We start from the raw sequence: 22815 nt of genomic DNA on the forward strand, positions 1-22815 counted from the left end.
TCCGTCTGATTTCTATGGTGACGTCTGGCACATCTCGCACAGGGGCATTGTGGGATAATTCTCATTGGACGACGGAATATCTCCTTCAAATACACATCGGTTTTCGTGATCCACTCTGATGTTACTCGATTCCGATGGATAAAACCACTGTACATCCACTGATTATCTGCCATCCTCTGCTTTTTTGCAAGCCACACAACATAATTAAGGATTCACTTAAATTAATCACATCAAATTTTCAGTTTCTACCGCGTTTAATCCACCTACATCTCTAATAGGTAAAGATGGGTCCTAATCCCACCCGAGGATGTGTAGATTGAGTACGTTCTCCATTCTACCCCGTTCCGAGACAAAATTTCGACAGCACCTCCCCGTTGTTCTCCAGATACACGTCTCAACAAATAGCCGAGAGAATGTGCTCCGGAGAACAATGGGGAGGCGCCGCTGAAATCCTGTCTCGGAACGGGGTAGAACATGGAGAACATACCCAATCTACACATCCTCGGGCTGTCCGTGGAAAACGCTGGACAATCCGAAAGAGCTGCGGTGATAAATATGCAATTGAATGCATATTTATCGATGCAACCCTTTCGGACGGGAGACGCCTAGGTTACACCAGTTGACTTGAGAATGAAATCTATTGATATGAAAAAATGGAGGAGATGGACTTGTAGCTCACTCTCGGCTGTAGAGGAAGTAGTCGAACAGCAGAGGGATGCTCAGGGGGACCAACGCGTCATACAACGGTCACTTCGATGAAATGCGACACCACAAAGCCTACAAAATCCATCGCGTCAAAAATTTAGAACATCACAACTCATAGAGCATATTTAAAACATTTAAACATGCATTCATTTATTTTTGCATCATGTAGGCAAAAAAACTATAACCATCATCATCTATTCGTCACATATTCATCATCAACATCTATTCGTCATCATCATTGATTCATCTCATCGAACCAATTTTTTTGCAGGATATGCAATATATAGCATCTCATCGAACCACATATATAGCATATCATCTATCCATCTATATATCATGATGTAATATCCACTCATCTATCCATCTATATATCAACAACAATTTTATTTCTCAACTAAACCATCAACAACATTTTTATATCTTATAATCCATCTATCTAACTATTTATATACCTAACTAATATATCCATCTAAACCCTAAACTAACTAACTAATCTATCCAGTGGCAGCAGCAAGCAGCAACCAGCGGCAGCGGCAGCGGTGGCAGCAAGCAGCAAGCAGTAGCACAAGCAACAAGCATCAAGCAGCAAGCGGGGGCCTCACCGGCGAGGCAGAGGCGGGGCGGCGACGGGGCGGAGAAGGGCGACGACGGGCGGGGCAGTGGCGTCGGGGACGGGGCGGTCGAGGATGGGGACGGGCCGGCCCGGCGGCGACGGCAGATTTGGGGCGGTGCGGCGGCGGTAGGGGAGAGGATGGGGGCGGCGCGATGGCGTTAGGGGAGAGGATGGGGGCGGCGATGGTGTTGGGGCGGGGGCGGGGCGGCGCGGCAACGGTAGGGGATGGGGGCGGCGGTGGTGTTGGAGCGGGGCGGCGCCGGAGTTGGGGGAGAGGATGGGGTGGCGGCGCGGCGAGGCTTGGGTGGAGGGGGCGGACAGAGGCATCGAGGGCGGGCGGCGCAGCGGGTCGGGATCTAGCAGCGGCGCGGGTGGGGGTCGGGGTCGGGTGGCGCGGCGTGGGTCGGGGTCGGGGAGGCGGAGTGGTCGAGGAGGAGGGTAGAGAGAATGAGTGGCCACGGGTGGCCGATGCGGATAAGGTGAGGATATGCCGACGGCTTAGCCGTCGGCATAGCTCTGTATGCCACATGTACGCCTATGCCGACGGCCAAGCCGTCGGCATAGGTATATTCTTTTTCTTTGATTATTTTAAGGTGCATTTTTCCTAACACATAAATATTACACATGTTTATTGGTTCTCAAAAAAAAAATTGATTGCATTCTGCCCGTCGGAATAGATAGTTTTCGGCCCAACGTGGACGTTCCCCCCTCCGTGACATGGCGACAGCGACAACCGTGAGGGGCGCACACCCCGGAGCCGCGTGTCGGGTGCCTGCGCGTACCATCACACTTCCACAAGCATAGGAGGGCCCACCGCAACACCTGGCGGCATTGCTACCCCCCTCCGGTACCCCGTCCCGTCTAACCCTCACGGACGGCGCCGCCGCCGGCACCTAGAGGGGGGAAACGGACGCGTCGGGGGGTCTACACGGAGGGATCTTGCCGTGGGTCTGGCCCGGATGTTGCTCCAAAGTGTTCCTATGGGCTGACCTAACACAACCGGTGGATACGTCCACTGCTCAAAGCCCGTCCGTGCAAAGTCAAAGGGGTAGATCCCGTGGTTAAACGATACAGGGTTAGGCGGGACGGGGGCCCTGGGGGTAGCAATGCCGCCCGAGCGTCGCACCGGGACCTCATACATGAGGGATGGTGTGGTGGCATGTTCGAAGAGGCGACACGCGTCTTCGGGGTGTGCCCCCCTCACCGACGGCGCCGCTGCCGGCACCTGGAGAGGGGAAACAGACACGTCAGGTCTACACGGAGGGGATCTTGCTGTGTCTTTGGCCCGGATGTTGTTCCAAAGTGTTTCTATGGGCTGACCTAACACAACCGGGTGGAGAGGTCCACTGGTCAAAGCTTGTCTGTGCAAAGTCAAAGGGCTAGATCCCGTGGTCAAACACTACAGGTTTAGGCGGGACGGGGGCCCTGGGGGTAGCAATGTCACCGGAGCGTCGCACCGGGACCTCATAAATGAGGGATGGTCTGGTGGCATGTTCGAAGAGGTGGCACGCGTCTCCAGGATGTGCCCCCCTCACGGACGGCGCCGCCGCCGGCACCTGGAGGGGGGAAACGGACACGTCAGGTCTACACGGAGGGGATCTTGCTGTGGCTTTGGCCCGGATTTTGTTCAAAAGTGTTCCTATGGGCTAACCTAACACAACCGGGTGGAGAGGTCCACTGGCCAAAGATCGTCCATGCAAAGTCAAAGGGCTAGATCCCGTGGTCAAACGCTACAGGTTTAGGCGGGACGGGGGCCCTGGGGGTAGCAATGCCGCCAGAGTGTCGCACCGGGACCTCATACATGAGGGATGGTCTGGTGGCATGTTCGAAGAGGTGGCACGCGTCTCCGGGGTGTGCCCCCCTCACGGACGGCGCCGCCGCCGGCACCTAGAGGGGGGAAACGGACACGTCAGGTCTACACGGAGGGGATCTTGCTGTGGCTTTGACCCGGATGTTGTTCCAAAGTGTTCCTATGGGCTGACCTAACACAACCGGGTGGAGAGGTCCACTGGCCAAAGCTCGTCCGAGCAAAGTCAAAGGGCTAGATCCCGTGGTCAAATGCTACAGGTTTAGGCGGGACGGGGGCCCTGGGGGGTAGCAATGCCATTGGAGCGTCGCACCGGGACCTCATACATGAGGGATGGTCTGGTGGCATGTTCGAAGAGGCGGCACGTGTCTCCGAGGTGTGCCCCCCTCACGGACGGCGCCGCGGCCGGCACCTGGAGGGGGGAAACCGACACGTCAGGTCTACACGGAGGGTATCTTGCTGTGGCTTTGGCCCGGATGTTGTTCCAAAGTGTTCCTATGGGCTGACCTAACACAACCGGGTGGAGAGGTCCACTGGCCAAAGATCGTCCGTGCAAAGTCAAAGGGCTAGATCCCGTGGTCAAACGCTACAGGTTTAGGCGGGATGGGGGCCCTGGGGGTAGCAATGCCGCCCGAGCGTCGCACCGGGACCTCATACATGAGGGATGGTCTGGTGGCATGTTCGAAGAGGCGGCACGCGTCTCCGGGGTGTGCCCCCCTCACAGACGGCGCTGCCGCCGGCACCTGGAGGGGGGAAACGGACACGTCAGGTCTACACGAAGGGGATCTTGCTCTGGCTTTGGCCCCGATGTTGTTCCAAAGTGTTCCTATGGGCTGACCTAACACAACCGGGTGGATAGGTCCACTGGCCAAAGCTCGTCCGTGCAAAGTCAAAGGGCTAGATCTCGTGGTCAAACGCTACAGGTTTAGGCGGGACAGGGGCCCTAGGGGGTAGCAATGCCACTGGAGCGTCGCACCGGGACCTCATACATGAGGGATGGTCTGGTGGCATGTTCGAAGAGGCGGCACGCGTCTCCGGGGTGTGCCCCCCTCACAGACGGCGCCACCGCCGGCACCTGGAGGGGGGAAACGGACACGTCAGGTCTACACGGAGGGTATCTTGCTGTGGCTTTGGCCCGGATGTTGTTCCAAAGTGTTCCTATGGGCTGACCTAACACAACCGGGTGGAGAGGTCCACTGGCCAAAGATCGTCCGTGCAAAGTCAAAGGGCTAGATCCCGTGGTCAAACGCTACAGGTTTAGGCGGGACGGGGGCCCTGGGGGGTAGCAATGCCGCCCGAGCGTCGCACCGGGACCTCATACATGAGGCATGGTCTGGTGGCATGTTCGAAGAGGCGGCACGCGTCTCCGGGGTGTGCCCCCCTCACGGACGGCGCCGCCGCCGCCGCCGGCACCTGGAGGGGGGAAATGGACACGTCAGGTCTACACGGAGGGGATCTTGCTGTGGCTTTGGCCCGGATGTTGTTCCAAAGTGTTCCTATGGGCTGACCTAACACAACCGTGTGGAGAGGTCCACTGGCCAAAGCTCGTCCGTGCAAAGTCAAAGGGCTAGATCCCGCGGTCAAACGCTACAGGTTTAGGCGGGACGGGGCCCTGGGGGTAGCAATGTCACCGTAGTGTCGCACCGGGACCTCATACATGAGGGTTGGTATGGTGGCATGTTTGAAGAGGTGGCACGCGTCTCCGGGATGTGCCCCCCTCACGGACGGCGCCGCCGCCGGCACCTGGAGGGGGGGGGGGAACAGACAGGTCAGGTCTACACGGAGGGGATCTTTCTGTGGCTTTGGCCCGGATGTTGTTCCAAAGTGTTCCTATGGGCTGACCTAACACAACCGGGTGGAGAGGTCCACTGGCCAAAGATCGTCCGTGCAAAGTCAAAGGGCTAGATCCCGTGGTCAAACGCTACAGGTTTAGGCAGGACGGGAGCCCTGGGGGGTAGCAATGCCGCCCGAGCGTCGCACCGGGACCTCATACATGAGGGATGGTCTGGTGGCATGTTCGAAGAGGCGACACGCATCTCCGGGGTGTGCCCCCCTCACGGACGGCGCCGCCGCCGGCACTTGGAGGGGGAAAACGGACACGTCAGGTCTACATGGAGGGGATCTTGCTGTGGCTTTGGCCCGGATGTTGTTCCAAACTGTTCCTATGGGCTGACCTAACACAACCGGGTGGAGAGGTCCACTGGCCAAAGCTCGTCCGTGCAAAGTCAAAGGGCTAGATCCTGTGGTCAAACGCTACAGGTTTAGGCGGGACGGGGGCCCTGGGGGGTAGCAATGCCATCGGAGCGTCGCACCGGGACCTCATACATGAGGGATGGTCTGGTGGCATGTTCGAAGAGGTGGCACGCGTCTCCGGGGTGTGCCCCCCTCACGGAGGGCGCCGCCGCCGGCACCTGGAGGGGAGAAACGGACACGTCAGGTCTACACGGAGGGGATATTGCTGTGGCTTTGGCCCGGATGTTGTTCCAAAGTGTTCCTATGGGCTGACCTAACACAACCGGGTGGAGAGATCCACTGGTCAAAGCTCGTCCGTCCAAAGTCAAAGGGCTAGATCCCGTGGTTAAACGCTACAGGTTTAGGCGGGACGGGGGCCCTGGGGGCTAGCAATGGCATAGGAGCGTCGCACCGGGACCTCATACATGAGGGATGGTCTGGTGGCATGTTCGAAGAGGCGGCACGCGTCTCCGGGGTGTGCCCCCCTCACGGACGGCGCCGCCGCCGGCACCTGGAGGGGGGAAACGGACACGTCAGGTCTACACGGAGGGGATCTTGCTGTGGCTTTGGCCCCGATGTTGTTCCAAAGTGTTCCTATGGGCTGACCTAACACAACCGGGTGGAGAGGTCCACTGGCCAAAGATCGTCCGTGCAAAGTCAAAGGGCTAGATCCCGTGGTCAAACGCTACAGGTTTAGGCAGGACGGGAGCCCTGGGGGGTAGCAATGCCGCCCGAGCGTCGCACCGGGACCTCATACATGAGGGATGGTCTGGTGGCATGTTCGATGAGGCGACACGCGTCTCCGGGGTGTGCCCCCCTCACGGACGGCGCCGCCGCCGGCACTTGGAGGGGGAAAACGGACACGTCAGGTCTACATGGAGGGGATCTTGCTGTGGCTTTGGCCCGGATGTTGTTCCAAAGTGTTCCTATGGGCTGACCTAACACAACCGGGTGGAGAGGTCCACTGGCCAAAGCTCGTCCGTGCAAAGTCAAAGGACTAGATCCCGTGGTCAAACGCTACAGGTTTAGGCGGGACAGGGGCCCTGGGGGGTAGCAATGCCACTGGAGCGTCGCACCGGGACCTCATACATGAGGGATGGTCTGGTGGCATGTTCGAAGAGGCGGCACGCGTCTCCGGGGTGTGCCCCCCTCACGGACGGCGCCGCCGCCGGCACCTGGATGGGGGGAAACGAACACGTTAGGTCTACACGGAGGGTATCTTGCTGTGGCTTTGGCCCGGATGTTGTTCCAAAGTGTTCCTATGGGCTGACGTAACACAACCGGGTGGAGAGGTCCACTGGTCAAAGCTCGTCCGTACAAAGTCAAAGGGCTAGATCCCATGGTCAAACGCTACAGGTTTAGGCAGGACGGGGGCCGTGCGTGGTAGCAATGGCACCAGAGCGTCGCACCGGGACCTCAACCGTGAGGGGGGCACTCCCCGGAGCCGCGTGCCGGGTGCCTGCGCCTGCCACCATGCTTCCACAACCATAGGAGGGCCCACCGCAACGCTTGGCGGCATTGCTACCCCCAAGGTACCCCGTCCCGTCTAACCGTGACACATACGACCGCTGGGTCTAGCCCTTTGACTTTTGCCGGACGGGGTTTGACCAGTGGACCTTTTCACATGGTTGTCATAGCCCATCCCATAGCTAGACCCCCCAACACCGTGCCGGCCCAACCCACCCCAAGATTCCCTCCGTGTCGGCCCGACGTGGCCGTTTCCCCCCTCCGTGACACGGTGGCAGCGACGCCCGTGAGGAGGGCACACCCCGAAGCCGCGTGTCGGGTGCCTGAGCCTGCCACTACGCTTCCACAACCGTAGGAGGGCCCACTGCGACACCTCGCGGCATTGCTACCCCCCAGGTACACCGTCCCGTCTAACCCTGACACAGACGACCGCCGGGTCTAGCCCTTTGTCTTTCACCGCACGGGGTTTGACCGGTGGACCTTTTCACCTGGTTGTCATAGCCCAGCCTATAGGTACACCCCCAACACAGTCCCGGCCCAACCCACCCCAAGATTCCCTCCGTGTCGGCCCGACGTTGTCGTTTCCCCCCTCCGGGACACGGCGGCAGCGACGCCCGTGAGGGGAGGGGCACACCTTGGAGCCGCGTGCCGGGTGCCTGCGCCTGCCACCACGCTTCCACAACCGTAGGAGGGCCCACCGCAACACCTGGCGGCATTGCTACCCCCAGGTACCCCGTCCCGTCTCCCCTCTCCGTAACACGACGGAAGCGACGCCCGTGAGGGGGCAATCGATATATATATATATATATATATATATATATATATATATATCCCAGATATGTTTTCTGTACATAAGGCACATTTAAGTTAATCTAATTATTTTGGAAAAAAATAAAAAGGAAAAAGAGAAAATAAATAAAATATGAAAAATATTAGAAATCTATGCCTACAGCTATGCCGTCGGTATAGCTACAGCCACAGAAGGGTAGAGCCATGGATCGATGACGTGGCGTATGGCGCGGATCGATGACGTGGCACCGTCCATGGGCCAAGCCTATGCCGACGGCCTAAGGAAAAAGAGAAAATAAATAAAATATGAAAAATATTAGAAATCTATGCCTACAGCTATGCCGTCGGCATAGCTACAGCCACAGAAGGGTAGAGCCATGGATCGATGACGTGGCGTATGGCGCGGATCGATGACGTGGCACCGTCCATGGGCCAAGCCTATCCCGATGACCTGGGCCGTCGGGATAGGTCCGTCGATGCGGACGGGGGCCGTCGGCAATTGGGTAAATTCTGGTAGTGCTCCCGTAGGAAAAGATAATTTGCTCGGGTGACCTTCATAAGAAAACGCCAGCGTAATATTAGGGTCAAGAAAAGAAGGAAAGTCGAAGGATGACAATCTGGGTACTCTCGTACTAAGAAAACTTTTGTACTACTCACTAATAACAATTCCCGTGTTTATTTGCCCTATGTGATTTGTTGCTCTCATGTTTGTGCATCAAGAGAATGAACACGGCCTAGTTACGTCTCTCTATCTAAACTTGACATGATTGACCTGAGCTCGATGGCCGCAAGTACCCGTGTGTATTTGCGTCAGGTGACTAAGCATATATTTGCGGAGTGATCTCAAAACAATGTTGAAAAGGTGAGGATAAGGTTTTCCATGTAGCTCGACCTCAACCACAGCTTTCTGATATCTGCGGCAGGAGAACCCGAACAGAATTAACCGTCAACTATACGTCCAGGAAAAATAAAGGGAAACACTTAGTGCCTCCCATAAACGTACACTATATATAGATGCCTATTTTTGCTCTCCCTTTGACCTTCTCTCCAGCCAGAACTAATCAAACGCAGTATCGTCCATACATGCAGCTAATCCTGCTCTTAACCACTCGTATCCAAACCGTCCCGGCCTATAAATCAAGCCATTTCCCTTGCATTTCATCATCAAGCGCAATAAGATCAAAGCAATAAGCTCCATCTCGCAGCAAAGTGAAGAATAAGCCATCTGGATCCAAGCTCAACTACCAATCTACGATGGAGATGAAGAAGATCGCCCTCGCCGCCCTCATGGTCGCTTCCTCGGCCACCGCCGTCGTGGCCTCCGAAGCAGCACCCGCCAGCGACGCCAACACCGTGGCAGCCGCCCCCGCCGCCGCCCTCGCCGCCGTCTCCTTCATCGCATATTTCCTCTACTGATGGGGAGAAGGCATGAGGGAGATCGATATTAGCATCACCTCAGTTGCACCCGCGCATGCGTACATGCGAACAATGCGGTGTTGGCTTTTCCTCTAATTTCATTTCATTTGTAATCCGATTATGTGAACTGGTGATGATACGAGTTATTTAAATATATATAATTTCCATTCGGTCATATACATGAACCAGTGCATTTCTTTATATTTATCTCGTTTATTTGAATATATAATTACGAGGACAACACAAGATCGACAAGCCCACACACATGCCATGAGGGTGGTTTTCACACCATGGCATTACCGCACCCAACTCGTCCTATCATAAAAAAAATATCAAAACTAACCCAGAAATAAAAATCAGATCTATGACGAAGATCACTCTAATAAATCATACGTACACCCACCATTTCAGCGAATAAATACTGTAGAACAATTGTTTTACGGCCAGTGCTTCGAAAAAAAACCATTTCAGCGAATAAAGCATGCACACGTTTGTACATTTAAATTTGACCATTAATGTAAGCAACAAAGTGTGAGTTATGTGCCATAAAAGTTATATTTGTTGGATTCATATTCAAATAAGGTTTTAATGGCATAACTTTTAAGTCATATAACTTGTATATTATTAGTCTAATTGATGTCAAAGTTGAATCTCAAGATCCGCACATGCCTTATTCATTGAAATGAAGCTAGCATACGTCATAAATCATGGGGCATACTCTGCTTCCCAAGATGTAAGCCTCATTAGTTTTGTCCTAATTCTTTTAGTTTGACCAAGTCTATAAAAAGTGTCGATGTCTAATATCAAATAAATAGACTATGAATACATGTTTCATGATGTACCTATTGTATTGATATTGATATCTATAAATTTGGTCAAACTTAAGAAAATATGAATTAGAACAAAACAAATACTCACATGATTTATATTTTCTGGAGAAGATGAGTTTAGGCTCTAAGGCGAACATGTGTGGGTATCATACATCAGTGTTCAGTTCGTAGATTGAATCAGGATGGACAACTACCCAAGATATGTTTTACCAACACAAAATATGGTCAAACTTAAGAAGATATGACTTAGAACAATACAAATATGACTTATATTTTTGGGAGGAAGAAGAGTTTAATCCCCAAGGAGAACATGTGCAAGATATGTATGCAAGATAGGGTTCCACATCAGTGTTCCAATCGTAGATTGAACACGGATGGACAACCTATGCAAGATATGTATTACCAATACCACACATGGCCAAACATAAGAACATATGTCGTAGAGCAATGAAATATGACTTATATTTTGGGAAGTAAATGAAGATTTGAGCCCCTAATGCGAACACATGTGGGTGTCGTACTTCAGTATTCAATTCATAGATTGAACATGAATGAACAACCTACACAAGGTATGTCTTACAAATACCAATGGGTCCACGCACTAAATTTCTTATTTTGAGTAATCTTGATTTGAGTTGGCGATGGATAGTCATACTACTGTCTCCATGAGTCATGTATATCGTATACAGGTTGCATTGATCTACTTGGCACACCCCTGGGTTCCCTGAGGAGTCTTGACAAGTACTTGGCAAGAGACCGTGAGTCCCACTCATGTATGGTTTGAAGTCCTACTCGGAGAAAACGAAGTCTCCAATACCCCGACTATACAAATAATGCCAACATCATGCGAGAGGATCCAAGTTTTACACACGTCGTAACCAGAAAATAGAAGCCAGACAGATATATCGCATCTTGCCCTGATTGTCTATCGATCATAAGTTGTCAAGTTATCTATTTCAAGCTCTTTCACATATAAGCATGATCATCTATCGATCATAAGGCGTTTATGTTAGGGGCCCAAAACTCAGTAAAAGTCATGTCAAGAGACCCCTGGTGATCTGAGATGTCGTTTCACTACACAAACAAAAAAAAAATCATGCGTGACTAACATAATGCTACGGGGCACTGATGAAATTATTCTCGACGGGACTACTTCACATGTTCAATTGATTTGCCCCTCAATTTTATGTCATGGTGTTCTATTTAGAGTATTTCCTACCAGATGTTCTACCTAATTCAATGACGCACATATGGAAAACTAAGGAAAGAATGAGGACATCATTGGAGAGGTGGGGATCACTTTTGTTTTTATGGCATGGGAATCACCATTTAGTTGCAGAGCCGTGGATCTTTCTTGTAATGAGAAGAATGTCATCATTAGAGCGAGCACTTTGACTCAACCTGTGGTTGGATGGTTAGAGGGACAATGATATCCACAACTCATCAGGGTTGAAGTCCCGGTGCTCGCATTATTCTTGAATTTATTTCAGAAATTTTTGGCCATGCGCTCTCAGTGGGAGGAGACGTTCCCGCTGTCGATGAGGAACCTATGGTGACTTCATAAATCTCAAGATGATATGTCGACTCAGTCTCTCAAAGGTGCTCATAGGGGTAAGGGTGTGTGCGGGTTCATAGAGGTGAGTGTATGCGCGTATGTATGAGCGTTTGTGTCTGTACTGTGTTAAAAAAATAGCTTCTTTATCTAGAATGCATTTTCAAAACCTATGCATTTATGTATGGACACGTTTCATGAAACTTAGTAAAAAAAATCATATCGCGAGGTTACGGAAAAGTAAGGTTTTGTACGGAAAAGCAGTCATTCTATCGATTTAGGACAAGGGAAAACAGAAATATATGTTATTTACGTGAGAAATGAAAAAGTCATCAACTTCTCGACAATCTCCTCCTTGGGGTAAGAAGGCAGCCTCCAAAATGGTATGGAATGAGTCTTGAAAAAACACTTCCTTTGTTGAAGATTGCCTATCATATTAGGTCCATTAGGACAAGCTTTTGGCCAAGTACACTAACACTGTTAACATGCAGCTTTGGTGGTACAAAACTCTAACCACAATTAAGTAATATGGAATGCAAATTTAATGTTACCAAGTTTATATCACATAATATATAGGGTAAAGACTTATCCTAATGATAAGCTGCTATGATGGATTTCCTCCCCTCTCCTGTGTACCAATCGAGGACAGTGACCCAGACTATTGAAGAAATAGGGCAACCTCGTGAGAGGTGTTCAAAATGTGTCAAACAAAACAAACACACAAACGTGAGAATATAGAGAGCTTCCATGGCTTAAATGCTACTCCCTTCGTAAACTAATAAAAGAGTGTTTAGATCACTATTAGTTTGTTTTTAGAAAAGAAGGATGATCCCCGGCCTCTGCATCTGGGCGATGCATACAACCACTTTATTAATTATTCTCACAAGACCTTACAAAGTAATGCCACAGTAAGACTAAAGCCGCCGTCTAAGCAACAAACTGTCGCTACACCTATCCAATTGATGAAGGGCGCAGATAGTCTGAGCCTAATACCAAATAGATATCACAGCCAAACCTAACATCTAAGACCTGAGGACCCATCCAGGACGCCTGCCGGGCATGGGTCTCGCCGGTCCGGCGTGCTCTCAGAGGCCGCCGCCCCAACTGCCACCGCTCCATCTTCAGAACTGTACTGGTGCATCAACCTTACTCCGTTTAGCTATCATCGACGCCACCACGGCGCCCAACGACACCTCCTTCCTGCGCGCAAACAGCTGTGCACGTCGCGGTCGTCACTGATACACCTCAGCACCATACTGCCAAGTATCACCAACCGGCATAGCTTGAAGTCTTTGGAAGATCTGTCGTGCGTAGCACCTGCTAACCAGGCATGACAAAGCGTAGCACCTGTCGGTCAGGCATGACTTAACATCTCCACCGAAGCTCCGTGCAAGACGAAGCCGCTCCACCTCCTGCCTTTGACTTCCAGCGCTGCTCCACAAACGATGCTCCCAAGAGAGAAACGACACCGCAGTGCCGCCATCGTCCAATCTGGAACACCAGATCCTAGGGTTTCCCCCAGAACAGCACGAGTGGGTGGACAGTAGTTACACGACGATGCCTCCATCAAGGTAACAACGTAGAACGCCGCCATCGCTTGCCAACGGCTCGATTTTTCACCGGCAACCATGTCTCCCCAACTCGCAGCCGGGACTAGATGATGGATCTCGAGATCCGATCACCAAGCCTCTGGCCGGCCATCTCTGACGACGAAGATGACCACTACCATTGGCCAGCGAGACGACGCGAGATGAAGTAGGGCGCTGCCAGCGTGAGTCCTGACGCGAGATGAAGTAGATCACTATTAGTGATCTAAATACTCTTATATTAGTTTATGGAGGGAGTACCATGCTCCCATCTGGTAAAACTGAAATGTATAGTATGTTTTAATAAAATTCTGATAATTTTTTTGTATGTGTGCAGAATATTTTTCTTCAATGCCTACAATTCGTAATCGCACGCACTCGCGGCTGAGCCGTCAAAATCACGTGCGCAGCTCCCGCACGTACTACATTCCACGGCGACGTCAACATGCATGCACAGGAGAGAGATCGAGTGCATGGCGCTCCGCCGCGAGCTCGCTATCCATCCCACCTGGGCCGGAACAACCTCCCACGCCGTACGCGGGAGACGTGCGCCCCGCTCGCTCACACGCCAGGGGAAAGAGAAATTCCTGGCCGTACACGCCGGCCTAACCTCCGACGTTCGCGCGCGTCGCCGTTGGCCGGCGTCGATCGGGTGTCGAATGCTAATTCGCCGGCCAGGACGACGTGGACCTGTCACCTTGGCGCCCACATGGTGGCACGTGGAGTCGCACGTGCCAGGCCCCACTGCATGGCCCGCTGAATATTTCCCTCAGATCGACGGTGGAGACCTTGCCGCATGGACAACTCCTTTTCTTCTTTTTTTTTGCGCACAACGCGCGTGTAGTTCATCTCTGATCTCGTGTATGGTCTGCGTTGCCCTATATCTGGATCTCAACGCCCATAGGACGGTGTGATGTGCCGGTAGCTGGCTATTGGCCGGCTGGATATCATGCGCGTACTGCTACAGCACCGGCACCCTCAGAGCAATTTCAACGGGCGACCCATTTCGTCCACTCGTCGATCGAATCGAACGCGCGTTTGCCTTCTATCCACGGGCGATTCATTTTCGGCTAATTTTTGAGTCGGATTTATGTCGGCGTGGACACGAGACGGACGCGCCCGCGCTTGCCTTGTTCTTCTCAGGGCACGCTGGTTGGTGGCACATTGGCATCTTCCCATCCAACAGCAATCCTCGCTCGCCTTCTTCGTCGCCGATGTCACCGTCCATTTTTGCCGGCGACTCTACCAGCTGCCGGCGTCTCCACATCCGCCCAGCAACGCCACCCACTCTCACATCGCCCGCCACCACCTGGGAGCCGACTGCTACCCAGCCCCGCTCTCCCCCCCACCACACAGCCGCCCGCGACCAAGAAGCCGCATCGCCGCCCCGGCCAGATCCTCACCGGCACGCTCGTCGGACGCCGACCCACTCGTCGGACGACGGCAGGACAGCTAGCTGGTCCGTCCGCGACGCGACTCCCTTCGCCGGCCATCTCCTTCGTCGACGCCCGCAAGCTGTTCGACAGTTTGCCAAGGTACTAAATGGACTCCGCCGACGGGTTGTTTTTGCACAATTTCCTTTGCGACTCCGACGATTCGTCGTCCGATGACGAGGTGGAGATATTGGCTGCCATGTTGGTCCATCACCACCTCAACAGCCAGCGGCCGTTGTTCCGTGGCTCCATTCCGGGCCACCTTTCGGCGTTGAATCGCAACCGAGAGAGCGGGCATTTCCTTCTTTGGAAGGACTACTTTGATACAACAAACCCGTTGTTTAAATATCAAAAATTTCACCGCCGTTTCCATATGAGTAGGCATCTTTTCAACCGTATTAGAGAGGGGATGGTCGGCTATGATGACTATTTCGAGTGCAAAGAGGATGTCGTTGGCAAGATTGGTTTCTCCTCTTATCAGAAATGCACCGCCGTCATCCGAATGCTTGCATACGGAGTGCCCGGTGATCTCATTGACGAGTACGTCCGTATGAGCGAGTCTACATGCCTAGAGTCCCTGTATAAATTATGCAAGGCTGTTATTGCTGTGTTTGACACTGAGTACTTGAGAGAGCCGACTCCTGAAGATATAGCCCGTTTGGGCGATGAATGCCAGCAGGGGCTTCCCAGGGATGCTTGGCAGTATAGACTGCATGCACCGGGAGTGGAAGAACTGCCCTTTTGCTTGGCAAGGGCAGTATAAGGGCCATGTCAGGGCTTGCACTGTCATACTAGAGGCTGTGGCGTCTCAAGATCTCTGAATCTGGCACTCTTTCTTTGGCATGGTTGGATCACACAATGATATCAACATGCTTCAGCGCTCGCCGGTGTTTGCTAGGCTTGCCGAAGGCAACAGCCCACCGGTGAACTTTACTATCAACGGCTACAACTACGACAAAGGATACTACCTGGGTGACGGTATCTATCCTCAGTGGAGCACTATTGTATGACAATCACCAACCCTGTCAGAGAGAAGAGGAAAAGATTTGTCCAAGAGCAAGAGAGTGCTAGGAAGGATGTCGAGTGTGCCTTTGGTGTTTTGCAATCTCGATGGGGCATCGTTCGGTATCCTGCTAATACCTGGAGCACGCAGAAACTGTGGGAGGTGATGACTGCCTGTGTGATCATGCACAATATAATCGTAGAAGACGAGCGCCCGGAATGTCTGTATGATCAAGGGTTTCAGTTTCAGGATGAGAATGTTGTGTCTGAGCATGAAGGAGCGGCAACGTTTGAACAGTTCACCCAATTTCATCATGACATACATGATTGGAAAACTCACATGCAACAGCAAAGTGATTTGGTTGAATATATGTGGGCTTATGCATGTTGGCAACCAATAGATGTATCTTCTTTTATTCGTTTGCAAAACTATGTGAGTCATTTTTATTTTTATTCGGCTTGTAAAACTATGCTATTTTATTCAGTTCAAACTATATTATTTGACTATATATTTAAATACAAATTCATCAATGCAAAATTAAGCTATTTGTTGAAATAGGGCGGCCAGCTGACCACGCCGGCACATATGGGTTGACGCGTTGGGCGCGCCGCCGACCCATATCTAAAACAGGATGGACGCCGGATGGGCAGCCGACCCAAACGGACAAAAAGCAAACGAAATCGTCGTCTATTTGGGTCGCTTCATTGGAGTTGCTCTCAGTGCAAGCTGTATCATACGCAAACTTTTGTTTATGCAGTGCGTTGCACATTTTGTAGATCTGAAGTTGCGTGCCACTGAACTTGATGATGCAACTCGGTTACATGAGAAATGGCAGTTTGTCAGGTGATTAATAAATGAAGTACCAATTAATTTTTGTTGTGAAACTTCAGTTCGTATGAATTAGTAATTATGGGTTACGTAGCGTTATCTTAGTCACTTTTTGTTGTTTTGATAACACGTTGTGGCCAAAAATGATAAGTATAATTATGTTTTTTCACATTAAGGAGCCTAAGATACACCGTTTACAAGTGTCTTTACTTTTTGTTGTTTTGATAACACGTTGTGGCAAAAAATGATAAGTATAATTATGTTTTTTCACATTAAGGAGCCTAAGATACACCGTTTACAAGTGTCTTTTATTCACCTAACTTCAATAATGCAGGCTAGCAGAAATGCATGGTTACAGTGTCATGCCCACTTCAATTCCACATGACCAAAATTGTATGAGATCGTTTAAGTGCTCCTCAATAAAAATAAGAATATTGTTTTCAAGAGATTTAAGTAGACAACACATTTGAAATATAGCACAAAGCAATCCTTACAAAAATTCCTATGGGCCACTCCTACAAATCAAACAACCCAAGTATGGAAATATCCTTTTTTAGAAAAGGAGAATTACCCCCTGCCTCTGCACCGGAGTAATGCATTCAGCCCCGTTATTAAGAAAAGTGACCAAAAAGTCCAGAATAAGCTCGCTCAGAGCTGAAGAAAAATAAAAAAGCATAATGTGCCACAGCCGGCAAAAATAGAACAAGGTGACTAAACACCTATCCTATTACTGGACCGACATCCAAACCCGTTGTAGATATCCCAAGCTACTATCTCCCATCGGGAAGACCTAGTAACCAAAGGCTCCCTAGCTTTCACATGAGTGAGTAACGACCACATACTGATACAAGCAGTGGCCCTGTATATAACATGCAAAAATATTATACAAGTTTGTCTGTTAAAAACCATGTCATTTCTATAGTTCCATATAACCCAAAGTAATGCACATACGACTATCCAAATATGTCTCGCAATACTTGTCTCTACTCCATTTAGCCGTGTCCCAAGTAACATGGGAATACTATTTGGAGGGGTGATATTAAAGGCTAAATGAACCGAACGCCAAACAGTTTGGCCAGCGGATAATCGAAAAAGAGGTGTTTGATTGTTTCATCGTAATCACAGGAGCCACATCTTTGACTACCCTCCCAATTACGCTTTGCCAAGTTATCCTTAGTCAGAACCGCCTCCTTGTGAACAAATCACATTAGGACTTTGATTCTTAACTGGACTTTGGTCTTCCAAATATGTATCGATTTTGGAATCGGACCAAAATCAATTAGGTCAAATACATAGATTTCACTGAGAAAAATATCATTCATAATTAATTTCCAGTGAATACTATCAGGATCATCAGAGAGGTTCACATCCATCAACCTTCTGACCAGATGCAGTCATGCTTCCCATCGGTCTCCTATCAAAGATCTCTGGAATTGAATACTTAGAGGGTTGGACTGTAACACTATAGCAACGTAAGCCTCCTTACGATATATAATGTTATACAGAGATGGATATTGTGTGGCTAAAGGCATCTCCCCTAACCACGCATCCTCCCAGAATTTTGTCGAATTACCCTTTCTAATGATGAATTTAGTTATATGGAAGTAAGTTGCTTTTGTTCTCATCAAACCCTTCCAAAAAGGTGAATCATTAGGTCTAACGGTAACCTGGGACAAAGTCTTAGATTATAAGTACTTATTACATAAAATTTGTATCCACGTGCCTTCGGTCTCCACGGAAAGTCCGTACAACCATTTACTGAGTAGACATCTGTTCTTTACCTCTAAATTCTCAATCCCAAGACCACCCTGGTCCTTCGGCCTACAAATGATGTCCCATTTAGTAAGCCTGTACTTCCACTTTATTTCATCACTCAGCCAAAAGAATCATGATCGATAGAAGTCCAGTCTTTTCATACCCCTACAAGTACGAAAGAAGGACAAAAGGAACATCGACATACTCGTGAGCACTGAGTTTATTAGTATTAGCCGACCTCCATATGACATAAGCTTGCCCTTCCAACAGCCTAGTTTATTTTCAAACGATCTTCAATACAGTTCCACTCCTTCTCGGATAGCTTGCGATGGTGAATTGGTATGCCCAGATAACTAAACGGTAGGGTACCCAGTTCACATCCGAATAGTTGTTTATAAGCATCTTGTTCATCTTTGGCTCTCCCAAAACAGAACAACTTAAAAAATGTTCAAACCTGACAACTATTCGGATAAGCATACTACAAACATCATATTTTTGGCCTTTGCCAAATCATGTTCCCTGAAAATGATGGTATTATTAGCGTATTGTAGTATGGACACCTTACCATCTAGTCCTCATACTTGGCCTTCCTCTTTAGATCTTCCTATCATAATAGCGAACATATCCGCTACTATGTTGAACAAGATAGGTGACATCGGGTCCCCCTATCTTAGACCCTTATGTGCCTGGAAGTAGTGACCTATGTCACCATTCACTTTAATCCCAACATCGCCTTTTTATACAAATGAATCGACCTACTTCCTCCAGGAATCGTCGAATCCTTTCATACGTAAAGCCTGCTGTAGGAACGACAATTTAACTTTATCATACGCTTGCTCGAAATCCAGTTTGAAGACCACCCCATCCAGTTTCTTCGAGTGGATCTCATGAAGTGTTTCATGTAGGACAACCACATGCTCAAGTATGTCTCTGCCTGGCATGAAAGACATCTGAGTTTGTAGCACCACACTATGTGCAATCCACATCAGTTGGTTTGACCCAACTTTAGCAAAAAAAATTTAAAACTCACATTAAGCAGACAAATTGGACAAAACTGCTCAATGCGCATCGCCTCCTCCTTCTTTGGCAACAACGTTATTGTCCCAAAGTTTAGGTGGAATAGTTGCAGATGGCCACTAAACAAGTCATGGAACATCAGTACTAGATCGCCTTTAAAAATATGCCAACACTTATAAAATTCTGATGGGAAACCATCCAGGCCAGGCGCCTTATTATTATTTATTTGTGACATTGCCTCAAACTCCTCTTTCTCCATGAATGGCGTGAATAAAAATCTCATTCTTGTCAGTCCCGAGCTGAGGAATATCCCCGACCATGTGCTCGTCCATAGACACAAAGTTATCTTCGGGAGCCCTAAACTGTTGTTTATAGTAATTAGAGATATACAATTTTAGGTTCTCATGTCCTACAATTGTACCCTCATCTTGCTCAAGATGGAAAATTTCCTTCTTTCCGTGTTTTCCATTTGCAATCATATGGGAAAATTGGGTATTATTGTCCCCTTGGACGATCTTCTTCACTTTAGCTCTCAGTGCCCATTTCATCTCTTCTTCTCTCAGAAGCTCTCGCAATCTCTGCTTAGCCTCCGCCTTAGATGCCCGATCATCTGCATCTAAAAAGGTGGATTCAGCCTTGAGATCAAGATCATTTATAATGTGTATAAGCTTGTGATACGTCTCCAAAGTATCTATATTTTTTGATTGTTCCATGCTATTATATTATCATTCTTGGATGTTTTACAATCATTTTATAGCAACTTTATATCATTTTTTGGGACTAACCTATTGACATAGTTGTAACGCCCCGGACACACCCGCCGGTGGTCGTTACTCCTGGCGGGATCTAGACTGGCCCGGCCGGTCACCCATCCTGAAATTTCTCCAAGCTGAGCACACTTAACTTTGGAGTTCTGTCCGAGTGGGCTCCCGGAAAAGAAGGAATTCCTTATTGATATGAGTAGTCTATCATCCCTATTAAGCCAGGCTATCACATACTACATGTGCCATGCCGTGTGCCACGACGGGTCACAAACGTCATGAACAACATGACCGCGCACCTGTCCGCAAACATCCGTGTAACCGTGAGGGTCGGCTCTGATATCAACTTGTAACGCCCTGGACACACCCGCCGGTGGTCGTTACTCCTGGCGGGATCTAGACTGGCCCCACAGATCAATACTAGTCTTTTCTGCGCACTTTGTCCTCACTCGTGCGCACCCGGGAGCAACTTCCCAGTCGGTCACCCATCCTGAAATTTCTCCAAACTGAGCACGCTTAACTTTGGAGTTCTGTCCGAATGGGCTCCCGGAAAAGAAGGGATTCCTTATTGATATGAGTAGTCTATCATCCTTATTAAGCCAGGCTATCACAATAGTGCCCAGTGCCAGTTGCTGTTTTTTGCTTGTTTTTTACTTCGCAGAAAATCAATACCAAACGGAGTCCAAATGTAGCGAAATTTTTTGGAGATTTTTTCTGGACTAGAAGACACCTGTTGGGCCAAGCAAGTACTAGAGGGGAGCTCCGCGGGAGCACAACCCACCAGGGCGAGCCTGGGGGCCCAGGCGCTCCCAAGTGGGTTGTGCCCACCTCGGTGGCCTCCCGCACCGCCTCTTTGCTCTATAAATACCCCAATATTCTTGAAACCGTAGGGTAGGCAACGAAAATCAATTCCAGCTGCAGCAAGTTCTAGAAACCACAAATCCAATCTAGATACCATCACAGAGGGGTTCATCATCCTCATTGGTGCTTCTCCGATGATGTGTGAGTAGTTCACTGTAGACCTACGGGTTCGTAGTTAGTAGCTAGATGGCTTCCTCTCTCTCTTTTGATTCTCAATACAATGGTCTCTTGGAGATCCATATAATGTAACTCTTTTTGCGGTGTGTTTGTTCGGATCCGATGAACTTTGAGTTTATGATCAGATCTATGTTTTTATCCATGAAAGTTATTTGAGTCTTTTGATCAATTATATGCATGATTACTTACAACCTCGTATTTCTTCTTCGAATCTTTGGTTTAGTTAGGCCAACTAGATCGATTTTTCTTGCCAAGGGAAGAGGTGCTTTGTGATGGGTTCGATCTTATGGTGCTTGATCCCAGTGACTGAAGGGGAACCGACACGTATGTATCATTGCTATTAAGGATAATAAGATGGGGTCTATTTATACATAAATGGATCTTGTCTACATCATGTCATTGTTCTTATTACATTACTCCGTCTCTCCATGAACTTAATACACTTGATGCATGCTTGATAGCGGTTGATGTGTGGAGTAATAGTAGTAGATGCAGGTAGGAGTTGGTCTACTAATCTTGGACGTGATGCCTATATAATGATCATTGCCTCGATATCATCATGATTATTTGAAGTTCTGTCAATTGCCCAACGGTAATTTGTTTACCCACCGTATGCTATTTTTCTCGAGAGAAGCCACTAGTGAAATCTACGACCCTCGGGTCTTTTCTTTATTATAGTTGCCTTTGAGATCTATTTTTATTTGCTTTTATTTTTAGATCTATTAATCCAAAAACACAAAAATACCTTGTTGCAATTTATTGTTATTTATTTTATCTTACGTTCCTGCGAGATCTTGATACGTCTCCATCGTATCTACTTTTCCAAACACTTTTACCCTTGTTTTGGACTCTAACTTGCATGATTTGAATGGAACTAACCCGGACTGACGCTGTATTCAGCAGAATTGCCATGGTGTTATTTTTGTGCAGAAATAAAAGTTCTCGGAATGACCTGGAAATCAACGGAGATTATTTTTGGAATATATAAAAAATACTAGAAGAAGAATCCACGTCAGGGGGCCCACACCCTGTCCACGAGGGTGGGGGGGGGGCGCCCCCCTGCCTCGTGGGCCCCCTGACGCTCCACCGACGTCCACCTTGACTCCATATATTCACTTTCTGGGAGAAAAAAATAAGAGAGAAGGATTCATCGTGTTTAACAATACGGAGCCGCCGCTAAGCCCTAAACTCTCTCGGGAGGGCTGATCTGGAGTCCGTTCGGGGCTCCCGAGAGGGGAATCCGTCGCCATCATCATCATCAACCTTCCTCCATCACCAATTTCATGATGCTCACCGCCGTGCGTGAGTAATTCCATCGTAGGCCTGCTGGACGGTGATGGGTTGGATGAGATTTATCATGTAATCGAGTTAGTTTTGTTAGGGTTTGATCCCTAGTATCCACTATGTTCTGATATTGATGATGCTATGACTTTGCTATGCTTAATGCTTGTCACTAGGGCCCGAGTGCCATGATTTCAGATCTGAACCTATTATGTTTTCATGAATATATGTGAGTTATTGATCCTATCTTGCAAGTCTATAGTCACCTATTATGTGTTATGATCTGTTAACCCCGAAGTGACAATAATCAGGACCATTACCGGTGATGACCGTAGTTTGAGGAGTTCATGTATTCACTATGTGTTAATGCTTTGGTCCGGTACTCTATTAAAAGGAGGCCTTAATATCCCTTAGTTTCCAATAGGACCCTGCTGCCACGGGAGGGTAGGACAAAAGATGTCATGCAAGTTCTTTTCCATAAGCACGCATGACTATACTCAGAGTACATGCCTACATTACATTGATGAACTGGAGCTAGTTCTGTGTCACCCTATGTTATAATTGTTGCATGATCGATCGCATCCGACATAATTCCCCATCACCGATCCATTGCCTACGACCTTTTTATATATTGTTCTTCGATTATTTACTTTTCGGTTGCTACTGTTACAATCACTATAAAACCAAAAATATTACTTTTGC

Source organism: Triticum urartu, chromosome 1 (assembly GCF_003073215.2).
Source record: "Triticum urartu cultivar G1812 chromosome 1, Tu2.1, whole genome shotgun sequence".
NCBI lineage: Eukaryota > Viridiplantae > Streptophyta > Magnoliopsida > Poales > Poaceae > Triticum > Triticum urartu.